The sequence below is a fragment of the Cynoglossus semilaevis genome, chromosome 4 (genome assembly GCF_000523025.1).
Source record: "Cynoglossus semilaevis isolate Cse_v1.0 chromosome 4, Cse_v1.0, whole genome shotgun sequence".
NCBI lineage: Eukaryota > Metazoa > Chordata > Actinopteri > Pleuronectiformes > Cynoglossidae > Cynoglossus > Cynoglossus semilaevis.
The window spans coordinates 10,792,725-10,806,829 of NC_024310.1; the positions used below are offsets into that span (position 1 = coordinate 10,792,725).

The following is a 14,105-nucleotide window of genomic DNA, read 5'->3' on the forward strand; positions in this document are numbered from 1 at the left end:
GATTTTAAACCATTAGCAACTGTCTCTTTTCCTGTTACTTAAACTGCCTGTGTTACACAGCCCTATATGTGTTGTTTTTTATCTTTCTGTCAGATAGATACCATGGCTTGTTAGGGCAGGATTTAGTGTCAGTAAATCCACATTAGCTGGAGAAAGAAGAGTGACCTCTCTAACTACTATAAGACAAAGACTCCTCCTGCTCTGGCTCTTCAAGGACAGTCTCAGTCTTGACTTCTGTTACAACGTGCAGACAAGAGTTGATTGGTGGGAAACAGGTGGAGATGTCATCGTGACCTTCAGTGCGCCTCCTTGAGTGTGTGTGTGTGTGTGTGTGTGTGTGTGTCTTTCTGCAGGGTCCTTTGACTCGGATCACTGTAGCTTCACAGAGCTTCACTTGTTCTGTCACTGACATGTCGGCGTTGCTGATGGTGAATAAAAGACCAGTGTGACCACTCTTCTGCTTCTCCAGTCAAGATGTTTTCACAATGTGATAACATTTGTTGCGGAAAATTTTAATAACAAGGAAAACTTTTCCCCATCTTTGGAGATGACCATTGCATTCAGTGAAGTATCTCAGCAACGTCTTGGCACTCCTCCCAGTTACAATCTGTGGAAAGTCAAAAGAAATTCAGTGTCTTCTGACAACTGTGAAATCATCTGGGATGGAGGTAAAGTGGAGGATTAGACTGGGATCGAGCCAGAGCAGCATTCACTGACTCGAGAAGACGGGAGGAAAAGATGGAGAGGGAACAATTCTTCCAGCAAGAATGCACTGAATGGATTTTAAAGCTTCTGTATTTGTCTTTGTCTGCTGTTCTCCTGGAAACTGTCCACTCCTCCACCTTGCCTTTTCTTTTCCTACAGTTTTGTAAAGAAAAACTTACATACCAGTTATTCACATAGTCTATATGTGGGTAAAGGGATAATGGTTACCGAATAAGACCCACACTATTTATCCAGTTTAACTTAATGCCCATCTTGCATCGATGCGTTTTACCACCTGGCGAAGTCATTTCCATAAGGATTTATTAAAGTGTTCAGTGTGTGGTAATCAGAAGAGTGCTAGCCCACCATGAGTGTCTGTGTTCTTTCCAGTCTCTTAAAGTCTCTCTCTCTCTTTCTAACCCCCTCTGCCAATTATCTATCCAGTTTTACTTTTGAGTTTTTATACTCCCATTCAGTGTTCCTCTCCTCTTCCTGGACTTGACTTTCATTGGCATGTCGCAGGGCTGCCATTTTGCTTCTTCCTTCCAGCTTGACTCTGTTGAATGACTACAGTCCTTGTTGAGGTGTTGTTGTAGTTGTTGAGCCAGGCTGTTTCTCAAGGGGCTCCTTCAGCTTGTCTCTCCTCTCCAAGTGTCCCTGGCCCTTGCCCCCCGTCTCCCACCCTGCTTGCCTTTGCCACAAAGCTGCTGTCAGTACACAGGCCACATGTGTCAGACTTCAAGCCCTTATTTAAGACCTGTGCTCTGCCTAGGCGTCACTGTTCTAGCAACAGTGAGAACACCATTAAAAAAGGGTGAAGGCAGGCTATTCAGCCGCCAAAACGCAGAAGCAGGATGAAGATGAAAAGGTGGTAGAAAAATACCAATAGCACTTATATTGAAACAATTGCTCTCAGCCCAGCTGACACCTTGGACTCTAATGTAAAAAAGTACTCTGTGTTTGTGAAGAGGTAGAGTGGCAATACACTAACACACAGTGCTCCTGGTTCATACAGCTTGAATTAAAAAAAGTGTGAATTTGGTTTAAAGCTGGGCGGGACATTGGAGCTCAGCCAGAGTCACGCACAAGAGGCTCTCTGTTGGAATCACTTCTCTCCTAACAGTGCAGGAGCCCAGACACATTAACAAATACAAGCCACCAGTAAAACACCACCACTGGACAATGTTCCGTTGGCTCTGCCAGTGCTCTGATAGTCTCCATGCGGGGCAAAGAAAAGTGATGCCATTCATTCCATTTTGATCTTTTCGAGGGTCTGTTTTTTTATTAGCCTCAAGTTAACAGTGATGACTCACATCTGAGATTGCCAGCCATTTATTTAGTTTTTATTTGGTAAAACCAAGCATTTAGTCATTAGTTTCTGGCTTTTGTACTGTTTATTATTTAGCTACTAACACCTTGTGAGACTGTGTGTATCTCAGTAGCCCTGGAGACCTAAAGCGGTTATTATATGTTTTGCTGCTGCATAGTCTTTATATAGTGCTGTGACTAACCAGGTAGAAATGAGTGAGCCTGTCAGCAGCTCCTTAAATTGTCTGTGTTTGGAGGTCACAGGAGACAAAACCTCTAATTGACAATCAGTGACGAGTGTCTAAACAGACTGTTATTACAGGGCTCCCAGGGCCTTGATCAGCCTGTGTGGAAAGATGGGCAGATTGTGAGGGTGAAGGGGGAGGGCAACGCCATGGCGTAAACATGTTTGTCCCTGTCTCCCGTAGGTCGTCAAGCATGTTGTTCTTAGTTCAGGCAAGGTTTTGCAAATTACAAAAATGTCAGAAAAGGTTGTGTTCTCTTCACGTCTGATCCATAGACGTCCATGCCTCTGTTCTAGTCCTTTAGAGTGCAGTAGTGTGGGTGGTACTGTTGTGTGGGTGGTGGGCAGCATAATGATGTTTCCACTGCCATAAAGAACAGACGAAAGGAAGAAGGTCCACCACAGTCCAAGAACAGAAGCACAGTCAGCATTACGTAAACAGACATAAACTCAGGCATAGTAGGAGTAACTCGGAACAACACCAATTAACAAGTTCGCTAAAACTGTTTAAGACTAGATATTAAGGTTCCCTAACTGAGAGCAGAGTGCAGAGGTAGCCAATATGAGGTTTGAAATCTTACACCTACTATACTGTATCTGTAGTGTATTATGGCAATGTATAAACAATAAATAGTATTGCTGTAAATGGTTAAGCACACACTAATTATGTTATGTAATTCCATCTCTAAGAGGTAAATACTGGTATTTGATTAATTGGTCAGTATAAGTATCATCTGGTTCCAGAGAGCCAGTGAATAGACCTAAGTGCTTCAAATCATGCAGGTGGTGGTTTAGTGCTGCTGATGATGTGTAGGTTGTAAACAGTGATTATCTTTTGCTGCCAGGTGTTGTTGCAAAACAGGGCTGTTAACACATTTTCTTCTTGTCTGACATATTGTTCCTTTTCCTGCTATTATTAATCAGTTCCAGGTGAGCATGTTTAGTTTGCCTTCTGGTTTGCTTTAATCAAACCAATCTTTTGTCTGAACCCAATGTGGCATAATTCCTTTTGTCCACATGCAGGGGGGTTGATAGCCTTTTTTTTCTCCTTGAAATTAGATTTGTCAAGGCATCTGTTGCAAATACCTACGCACTGATGCATGCATCATTTGTAAAGTGACAACCAGACTGAAAACCCACATGTCTTAAAAAAGTAGTTTTTTCCACATGAACATGCAGCACTCATTGTTTCCAATAGTGGCTTTGATAGTGTAATGCCTTCCTGATTGTGCCAGAGCATGTTTCCTGTCCCCAGACTTCTACCTGTGGATCTAATCAATTCATTAGCTGTAGTAATGCTGCGCACAGATTGCAGGTTGGCAGTGACACGCTGTGCCCCTGGCTTTTCCATGGCTGTCCCAATGTGAGGTCAAACCCCCTTGTATACTGTCTTTACTGACCAATGCTGGTTTCTGGCTTGTATTTACTGGTCTTTACTGACCAATGCTGGTTTCTGGTGTTTGGTAAGTACATGTTAAGAGTGTACATGGTGCAGCAGTGAAAGTTTTTCTTCGGCAGCTGAGCATGCTGAGTGTTCTATTTCAGTTGACTATGTATTTAGTTGATTTGAATATTTTATAAAATCATTCAGTGCAAAACAACTTAAGAATGTATAACATGAAAACAAAGGTTCTAAAAGACATTTACAAGGCCGTCAGCATAACTGTCTCTGTCAGCCAATGAAATGACTAACTGTTAAAATGGATCTTGTAAATTTTCCACCAACAGGCCTTGGGAAAATGTGAACATACTGTCAATGAACTGGTTCAGAAATTGTTTTTTCCTTTCAGAACATGCATCTGACAACACAATAATGATAGATAACTGCAGTTAGAAAATAGGCAACAGTGCCTTATATTGTTTGCTCATTTCTACCAGCATTCTGACATGTAAGACCTTAAATTGTGCCGAAGAACATTGGATAACAGTTCAATACAATGGACTGTAAAACCTGTGGACCAGAGACGGAATCAGGGTAATCAGAAGCAGATTAAAAATGTGTGTGTGAGAGAGAGAGAGAGAGAGCGTGCACGTGGGTGCATGTGTCATTTTGGCTTCCTGTTAACAGCTGCAGGCTTTGGTCAAATTTACTCTCGGTGGCAGATGCTTCTGAGTGACATAACTCACTCTTTAGTTTATGTTGTGCCATTTGGCTGCATCTATTTATAGACATGGACTATACAGCGCCCATAGGTAGACTAAGCAAAGATTAAACTGCTTAAACATGGCCTAGGAGTTGTTAGCTTTTCACAGATGTTAGCTTAACTGACGTGACTTTTTAGGTGGCGGTTTAAAGATGATGTGTTGAAATGTTATGTTTGATACTCTTGGTCTGAGGCATAGTTAAATAGTCAGAGAATTCAGCTTTTTACATGAATGTTTGGCAGCCGATTAAGAGGTTATAAATTAGATGAGATGTTAAAGATGTTAAAAGCTTTAGTGAAAAGTAAAATACCTAACACGTTCAGTAGCATGAAGATGAAAATCCACCTTAAAAGCACTGTCCCAATCCGGATAAAAAGTTACCACATCTTTCACGCAGGAAACTTTGTCTAAGGAATGAACCATATCCTTGACAGAGAATGATTGGTCTGGATTTCTTCATGTAAATATCAGAGCACGTTTGTTTTGGACCGAACACACTGAAATCTAAAAGACCTTTACATAGATTCAAAAAACAAAGAACGTAGTCATTATCTGTCCCTCGAAATGCCTCCATCATCTCAGCTTTTTCTTCACTTTGACCGAAGAAACACTCAGCGCTTCGGTTCCTTCACCGAGCCAGCTGAGTGACTTATGGACTTGTACTGTGTGTGTTGGCAGCACTGATCATGGGGCCTGTATCCAAACAGAGTGCAAAAGTGAAACCGGCTTTTCACCAGAGAACTAAAGTGGAACGTTGCAGGGTCAGCAAGTGATGAAAAAGGTCAGGTCTCAGAATAAATGGAAATAAAGTCAAAGATTGAGAGGAGGCATAAAAAATGATCGCCACGTATTTTCAAAGCACCAAAAATCCTTTTGTGTTTTGCACCACTTTACCCACACATAAACACAGTGCCAAACAACAGAACAGGTTTTCTCATCCTTTGAGCAGGGAACAGAGATTGGGTTTCATTGCTCAAACATTTACCATTTTGTTTGCTATGTATAAACCTGTAGATTGACAAAGGCTGCCTTTGTACCCAGGGGACATTTTGGGCTTTTCTTTCCCTTCTAAAGGCTTTAGTGCTGCGTACTGGAGGGGGGTAAGGGGGGGTACATGACAGATAAGTTTCACTTTGTGCCCACAACAATCATGGCTCTATTGTTCCTATGAGGTTGGTTTTTGCAAGCCTTTGTCAGAAAGAAAGGATGCAAATGAGAAAACAAGTTGATTGCATGTTACACTAAACCAAACCAACAAGACACATGTCGGTGTTTGGTGTGTTTTTTTCTGCTACTGTCTAAGCAGTGTTAATTATTTGGTTTGTTCTACATTTCCTTAATTTAGGAATTTTGGCTAGAGCCAGCCAAGTCACACGTCGATGGCTTGAAAAAAAAGTGGGTGAAATTTAAATCTGTATTCCCAGAAATACAGCCAGGAAAATGCTGTTGGACTGTGTGTGACAGAGGTGTCAGACATTCTGGCCATTCACAGGCTTCACACTGTGTCTTTGGTTGGTGTTCAGTCCTGTTGGTGTTTCTGTTAATGTTTGATGAATGGATACAATGTATCTGTAGTTTAAATCAAATTCACTTGTTTTTTTTCTTTTCTTTTTTTATAAATTTGCTGGTATATTTGTTGTTCTGAGGGTTCGTTTAGGCTAAGACTCAGGGTTAAAGAGAACATGAGTGTTTCCTGTGAGCCCTGAGAGGTGAGTTGTGTTGACAAACTATTTCCTGTCCTTGGCAGTCCATGGCTCTCAGCTGACCCTCCTTTTCTCTCAGCGTAACTCTGTCATCAAACTACTTATACCATTCCCCCATGTGACCGCTGTCTTAACGTTAAACCAGGCACTTTCATTGCTCTACTTAAAATCTTCAGCGTCAATGATTTAATGGTTTATGGTCTTCATTTCCTTGGAGATGCTAGTTTGAAATTGTCTTGTTTTACGTCTCTTGACCTAGCCAGGTGGACAATCATAAACAGGATGTGAGGTCACTGACTTTATGAATCAGGCTGACTAAAACACCAGTGTGTCAACCCTGTATTGCTGCCGGTCCCTTTATCACCCATTTGTCTCTTATCAGGGTAGAGTGGCTCCAGTGTTGACCTTATGGGAGAGGCTTTCGGCCTTGCCCTCAGCACTGAGTTCAGTGTTTGCTAGCTGTTGTTTGCTGTTCTTTACTGATCTAAAGAAATCGATTAGGCCATTTGCTGATGGTGTGGACAAAGGTTAAGTGTCCTAATATGGGCTTGAGTAATGCAATTACTTAAACATTAAACATTTGTAATAATGACACTGGTAACAGTGACGCCATTTGAACACATTACCAACAAGTGAGATTACACGAGTGAATTTGTCAGACAGGTGGATTGCTGTGTGAGATATTTTGCCTCTAGCTTTAGAAGCAGAGTAATTCCAGTAAAATCAAAGGTGCTCTGTTTTGTGCATCTGTTTTTGGGAGTTATTTTTGAAGAGTTGACAGCTGTGCTTGTAAAGGCATGTGGTCTTTAACAATTACCCCCTGGGTGTCCTTCTTCTTTATATTCCACATTCTACATTAACACTCTCAATAATGACAAACTGACATAAGGATTAGATGCATAGCAACCTATCATGGTAAATACATAGACAAGATCACTATCAGTTTACTACCAGTGTTCACAAGTTTGTGGAGCAGCTGTTTCTGCTATGCCAGAGAAGTTGTGAAGTATATGATTGGATTTCTTTAAATTTCTTATCCTCATCTCTTACCAACCTCCTGAGCTGGTCTGTAATAATTGACTGAAGGTATCTCTTTTTCTGGTAGGGTCTTAGATTTGAGAGGTGTGGGCCATTCCATCATGGTGGAAGGGAGAAAAGGGAAATTTGGGCTAGCTAACAAAAAAGGATCCTGTCGACTGGGTTATTGATTTCCTCCTATTTCTCACTTTCCCCATCCCTCTCCTTTATCCAACCATCTTTCTTTGCCTCTCGTATGGAGCGCTGATCAGCCTGCTCCCAACAGACTTGCCGCCAGCCGAAGTCAGTCATGCTTTTCCCTGTCTATCTCCGGCTTTGCAAGGCAGAAGATTTCTCCCGAGGCTGAGGAGAGCGGGGTGTATTCTGTTTCAGGTGGTGGAAGAAAAAGAAAAATGCACTGTTACTAGAAATAAGTGAAATCAAATCTGTTTGACTTGCCCAGCAGCTATAACCATTTTCTACGTAGAATGTCAGAAGTGAGCTAATGGAATGCAGTTAGTCATCGTCCACCTGACAGGTTTATGGATCTGTCAGTATTGAAATGAATCTGATAAAAAATCATTTTATTTCTATGGGGAACATGTCAGGAAATGTGTGGTAGGAAAACACGCCACTGTGAGGTGTTCAGTGAATGGCTTGTTTCAATGCCTTATTTTAAAGGTATGCTGATTTTTTTTCTTCTTCATCATCTTCAGGTTGCTGCTCTTGCACCTTTCTTGTTAATGTGGAAGTTATACCATGAGGATCATGTAAGGGTCAAATTGAACAGCAAGGAGAGGATTGTTTTCAAGCCTATCCTCATACAGTTACCGTGTCCTGTAACTTGCCAAATATGTGCCATGAAGAGGGGAGGTTTGCTAATTCAAGCTGCTCTTAGATGTCTAAACTAACATTTGAGTCTGTGTTTCAAAGGCCTGTGGGTGTTGACGCACTGCCCTCTCTTGTGTTAGCGTGTATGTGAGTAGATTGAATCTCTGGAGAGAAATACAGGGCAGGGAAAACAATACCCTATAAACAAACCTTTGGTCAGGGTTTCACAACAGCTGCTGGTGACTTGTGTTAGCTCCACGGCCTCCTCATTGCTTTTTTATTAGTGTTTCTTGTGTTTTTTTCTGTTGTAAGTTTGAAGAGGACGAAAACTGGATACAGTGCCCAGAAAAAGCAGAGCAGATCAGGGCCTTATGTTTACTTCAATAATCTAATTAAGTTAATCTTAACTTAACTCTGTTTGTTGGTAAGATTCAGATTCTAAATTTTTAGCAGGCATGCGACAGACAGAAGTAATTGGAATAAAATATGTTCAATTATATACCTAAACTAAATAAATAAATGGTAATCAATGAAATAAATTAAAAACAGTATGTTAGTTATTTTCCTTCTTTGTGGCCTGGTGCAGAATGTTACGAGGACATCTGATATTCCTAATCTGCAGTACAGGCTGTACTTCCTGGAGCTCTATGTGCAACTGTCATCCATGCATGATCCATTGAAGGACGCTATGTTGCCTAACACAGGAAACTGCATGAATGAGAGGTTGTAATGCTTGAGAAAATGAGAAAAACGTCCTGTGTATTTGAAGTACTTTCAACGTGGCATTTTAACTATTTAGCACTAATGTGAAGCACTGAAACGCGTATCTAGTCTGCAGTTACAATATTTACGTAATAGTTTCATTTAAGGAAATGAAAGGCTGTGTTAACCAAATACAGGTTCAATCTCATCACTCATCTAAGAGGAGATCACAAAAGAACTATAAATTGAACATTTTTCTGTTTTAGGAAACTAGAATGTGAAAGAATTGTGCGTTCATTTGGTCAACGAGTTTGAGCCATGCATTTAAATACGTTTACAGTGAGGACTTGGATTTTGTTCTCAATTTCCATCAGTTCTGTGCTGTTCTGTCAGTGTAGACTCCCTAATAAAAGCATGAAGAATAAATGGCCCAGGATTGAAACAGTCACATAGTTGTGTTTTTTTCTCTCCAGCCACAGTCTTGATGCTAGATAGATAGCAGTCCCAGTAATTGGATGGTACTGTATGTGCATGGAGCTCAGTCGTCCCTCTGTAGCCCTTCATCTGGGCAGATGCTGCGGATATGGTGGATTTTAATGTGAGTTGCCGCAAGCTTCATCATCTGGTATCAGTCACTCTGTAATTGGAACAGGCTTGGTCTTCACAAGCCCTGTTATAACCCCACCCATGCTCTAATGGAGTATGAGGCTCTTCGTTCCCAACCATGTGCGGAGGAGGAGAGGAATGAGGAGGAGGAGGAGGTGGGGGAGTGCTTTTCGCTCCTGCCTAGATGGCAGCCGTCTGGTTACCAGCCTGCTCTTCTCCCCAAAGACTCCCCATACCCACACACCCCCAGTTTTCCTGCCACTAAAATGATGATGGATTGATCTTACCCAGCGGAAACGACTTCTTAACGCCCACCTTTTTTGGTTATATGCAAGTGGGGGCTGCGGTTCATCAAAGGTATTTGTGGTGAACTGATGTTGCTGGTATTTAATCGTGAGCACAAAGGATGAAGAATAGTCTCACAAATACAGTCAAAGTTCTCTGAAACCTTAAAATTTGTATTTTTTTTCATGGTCTTTGCATTTGCTTGTGGGCACGTTTTTGAACACATGTACATAACACCACATATATGTGTGGTTGCATGCCTGTGTGTTTGTGTGCGTGTGTTGTGTGTGTGTGTATCCTTTATAAAAGGCAGCTTGTGGAGCTAATTAAAAGGCCTTGGTTAGGACAGAACCATTCATCTCAGTGATGGGCCCAAGCTGTCAGCTAACCCCACAGTCCTGAGGACTGTGTACAAAAAAGTACATATTCACCCCTTCTTCTCCTTCTTCCAATGTCAAGTATCTTTAGGTTAGTGTTAGATATCATTCTGCTATTAAAATTCATCGTCTTATCTTCAGCTGCTGTCATAAGATTTTTTCCCTCTTTTGTCTTCCACAGCTTTGCTGCTGTGTTGATAGAAATCACCTCCTCCAGTCTTCCTTTTCTACTAGAGGTGACAAGGGCAGTTAATGTCAACTCGTACTGCTTTTGATGGAGACGTTAAGAAATGCAGGATTCTCCTTGTAGATTTTGTGTGCTCAGCAGGGTTTTGGATCAGAGGGCAGTTTTATTAGGCTTGATGGGTCTGACAAAAATTGCCAGTAATTGAATTTGTAATTCATGACTCTTTAGTATGCAGCCCACGCCCTCCACATCCTCCGACCTCTCATGTTTAGCCCCTCGGCTCCAGTTCCATTGGTGAACTGCCTGTCCCTTTGCCCCCTCATTACCACAGCACAGTACAGGCTGCTGCCACAGCACTAGGAGAAGACGCAGCTGTGTCTGGGCACACCTCTGTTTCTGCATGCGGTGGTCCAATCACACGTCATTTCCATGGATGAGCACACCTAATACTGCCAGCTATTGATTGATGATGGTGAAAATCAATTGAAATGTCCTGCTCTGCATTGCATTATCTGTCGTTGCTTATGCACTGAGGGTACCAGTCCTGTAGCCCATTTCAGGGACAGAATTAAACTATGTGGGTTTTCAATTAGTTGGCTTTTATGCATGTTTGACTTTTGCACAAAATCTCGGTCAGTTGTCTAATCAAATTGGCCACTACAATGGCTGCTTAACAAAAAAAAAAATACTCTTAAATATTGCAGGAAGAAAATGAATGCACAATAATAAATACTGCACTAAGGGGCTAAAGTAGCACACAGGTAGGACCCCTGTGCGGTTGCGACAGCAAGGTCTTCCGGCATTAAAACTGTGCCCAATCAATATGTGGTGTCCTGTAGGTAAGATGATTCTTCTTCAGTAGACTGCACTAAACTGTGACCGAGCGTGTTAGATCACGGTGAAATAATTTCTAATTCAAATTTAAGCTTAACTTGTTTTACAAGCTTTCTAATAAAAGTTTGTTTGAACATCAAGGACAATTACAGAGGCTAAGGAAAAGTAGTCTGTGGTAATACTTGCATGACCTACACAGCGTCCAACTGCGAAATATCCATCATCACAAGTGTTAGGACAAAAGGAGAAGAGTGAAGTGTTTGGTGATTTAAAGTTGCTCTGCCATTTTGACTGATTGTTCTGAGCATCACAAGGTCGTCCCAGGTCATCCTGGCCCATGCCCTTTAACGCCCTCCCATCATGCAGCTGGATTTTTCTACTTTTGTAGCACCTTTTTTAAGATCACATTACTTAGCATTTTTTGGCTTTTATAATTTTGTTATTGTGAGCGATGAAGCTCAGATCTTTAAATCATAACATTGTTTATCTATAAAGACCATGGTGTTGGGGGAAGTGATGGCGTTGGGGGGGTGTACGCCGGACTGTGTTGCCACACCTGCAAAGCCCATAAAAGCAACATTTCTGTGTGCATGTGTGTTTTGGACTAAGAGGTCATTCCCTTAGGGGATCTGTTGCACCGATACACATTGAGAGCAAGGGGGTCACTTGAGCGGTAGGGGGGTAAGAATCCCTCACCTCCTCGTGAACCTTAAACTAGTCAGAGAAGCAAATTGAGAGTTGGGGAGAGCTTGAGCTTGAACATACGTCTGGTGGCCTTAGACAAATGATAGGGATTTCCTCTGCCTTACTGACCATGTCTGACTGTCTAAGTTTTGAACCTTTTATCTCGTGGTCTGCTGTTTTGTAAAAAGAAGGTTCCATTCAACCGCCATAGCAATAAACACATTTGCAATTAAATTCAAGACAGATATGTTAGTTTTGAATGATTTACCTCCTTATACTGTGTGTTAAATAAAGGCAAATTTGAACATTTTCCACGCTCTCTATTCTAGCCCGTAACAGAAAGGGAGGTTAATAAATGTTCCAACTAAAACCTTTAGAGTCAATTACAGGTAATTTTTCACATCAAAAATTAAAAGAAAAGAAAAAAATACCTGGCGAACTTTGGAACCACTGTTGGACTCCTCATAGTATGAACTATACTTGAGCTGGAACTATTAATGCTTTGAAGCAGCATGAATCTCTCCACAGGGTAGACCTAGTGTGTGTGTGTTTGCATGGTTGTGTTCTCCTGCGTGATGGATGGTCAGTGCCAGGGTTAAAGCGGGGTCATCCTGTTTGTTTTGTTGCTTTTGGTGGAGATGGGGCGAGTAGGGCCTCCAAGCTTTACTCTTTGTTAATAAGGTCTGTTTGCCACACTTCATCACCATACCTCAAAGTCTGATGCACCACCCCTGCCCCCCTCTCGTACACACAAACCCAGATAAATCAAGTAGTGCTGAAAGATAATCACTATCTTCACCTAAGTGTGAATGATTGTGCTCTGTAATAACTAATTGGTCCCTCTTGGTTGCTGTTAGCTGAATATCAGACGTCTTCCTTCTTCATCTATCAATGGAATATCTTCCAGGGTTCCTGCATGTGTGGAATCGTTCTGTTATTTCAGAACCTTATGTCTTACAGGGACAGGAGAAAAAAAAAACACACTGATGGTCAGGTCCACTGATGAAAGTTAACCATTTAACCTTGCCCATCATTTATATGACCAGTGAGCTGTTTCTACTGATGCGTTCATGTACTCTATAAAGCAGTGAAATCTGTTGCTGTGGTTGGCCTTATGACCTGAGCTATCTTTACAAGAGCAATCTACTGTATAAAGATCATTTATCCATAATGGGTTGTAATTCATGTGAGCTGCACAAAGTAAACTGCAGTACAGTTTAAGTCCCTAACAAAACTACTCATAGGGGGAGCACTTTGACAACGTTGATAATCTTCGTGGGCTTTTTCATGTTAGTTTATGTTTTTTTTATCCACCACCCTACTTCAGTATGCTTCTTACTTCCCTAGCAGCTGCTATTGAGGAGCTGATCAGGGGCCAAAACTGAGAGAGTGTTTGCTCTCTGCGAAATGCTGCATCAGTCAACATAAACATGTGTTGAGTCATCGTACAGCACATAAACAAATATTTTTGACCTGTTTTTTTTTTTTTTTTCAAACATTAAATCTCAAGTGTGGTATTCTTCCACTGACCTTCTTGAGGTTGTTTGTCATATTTGTTGTAGTGCTCAGTAAGTGGATGTCAGCAGCTGCTGTAATGTAACTGAATGTAATGATCTAAGCCTTCACCTGGAACATGAAATCACTGGACCATATTCCCACTTTAACACCAGACTAACGGTGACTCGGTAAACGTTAGCTATGGTCCTGAGCAGCCGCTGTCACATTTATCTTCTCAGCCTGACTCGGCTTATATAGGTTCCAACATGTCAGGCATGAAAAAATGATTATATAAACGCTGATTGACAGCACATTTATTTTTGCAGTTTGCAGACGTAGGCATATTAGTGTAGACATTTGCATCGAGGAATTGGGTTTATGTATGTTATGGTGTTAACAGTGTTTGTCAACACGGAATGTTATGTCTTGTTCATGAAAAATTTATCTTTTTTTTTTAGTTAAGATTTTATAAGAGGAGTGCGGTATGTGCTGTGTCGAACATTATGTTTTCTATTTTTTTCCCCTGTCATTTCAACTCTGTCAGATAAATTACCTCATAATTTGCCCCAATACATTTGGGTCAGGGTGAGGGCGTTGGGTTAATCCTCTTAAAACAAACCATCTGCCTCTTCATTTTTCAAGAAACAGTGAATAAAAAGAAAGGGTATGAGAAAGGCAAAGACTATGACAGAGGTTTAAAGTGTTGGTAATGGCCCCTGCACTATTGTTGTAAGTAATGATGACCCAGTGTTTACTGTTCTTTCACAGACATTGAATGTGTCACTTATGATAAACCTTGTGCAGTTGTAAGAAAAACAAGACATTTTCTGTTACTTTGAGGATAGGGTTCCTCTGCCAACCGGTATTTGGCAGGTATTTTTTTACTTTATGGAGAACAAAAGACTAATTATTACTAATGCGCGATACCAAATGTTTTTTAATTTTATTATTCAATATCTACTTATTACTTATTGCAGGAC

The 14,105-nt window shown here is 41.2% G+C and overlaps 1 protein-coding gene across 3 annotated transcripts in view; it reads left to right on the plus strand.

Annotated features, from left to right (window-relative positions):
* LOC103378049 (roundabout homolog 1) overlaps positions 1-14,105 on the plus strand; it is a 222,460-nt gene that overhangs the window by 138,502 nt on the left and 69,853 nt on the right. The window lies entirely within an intron of this gene.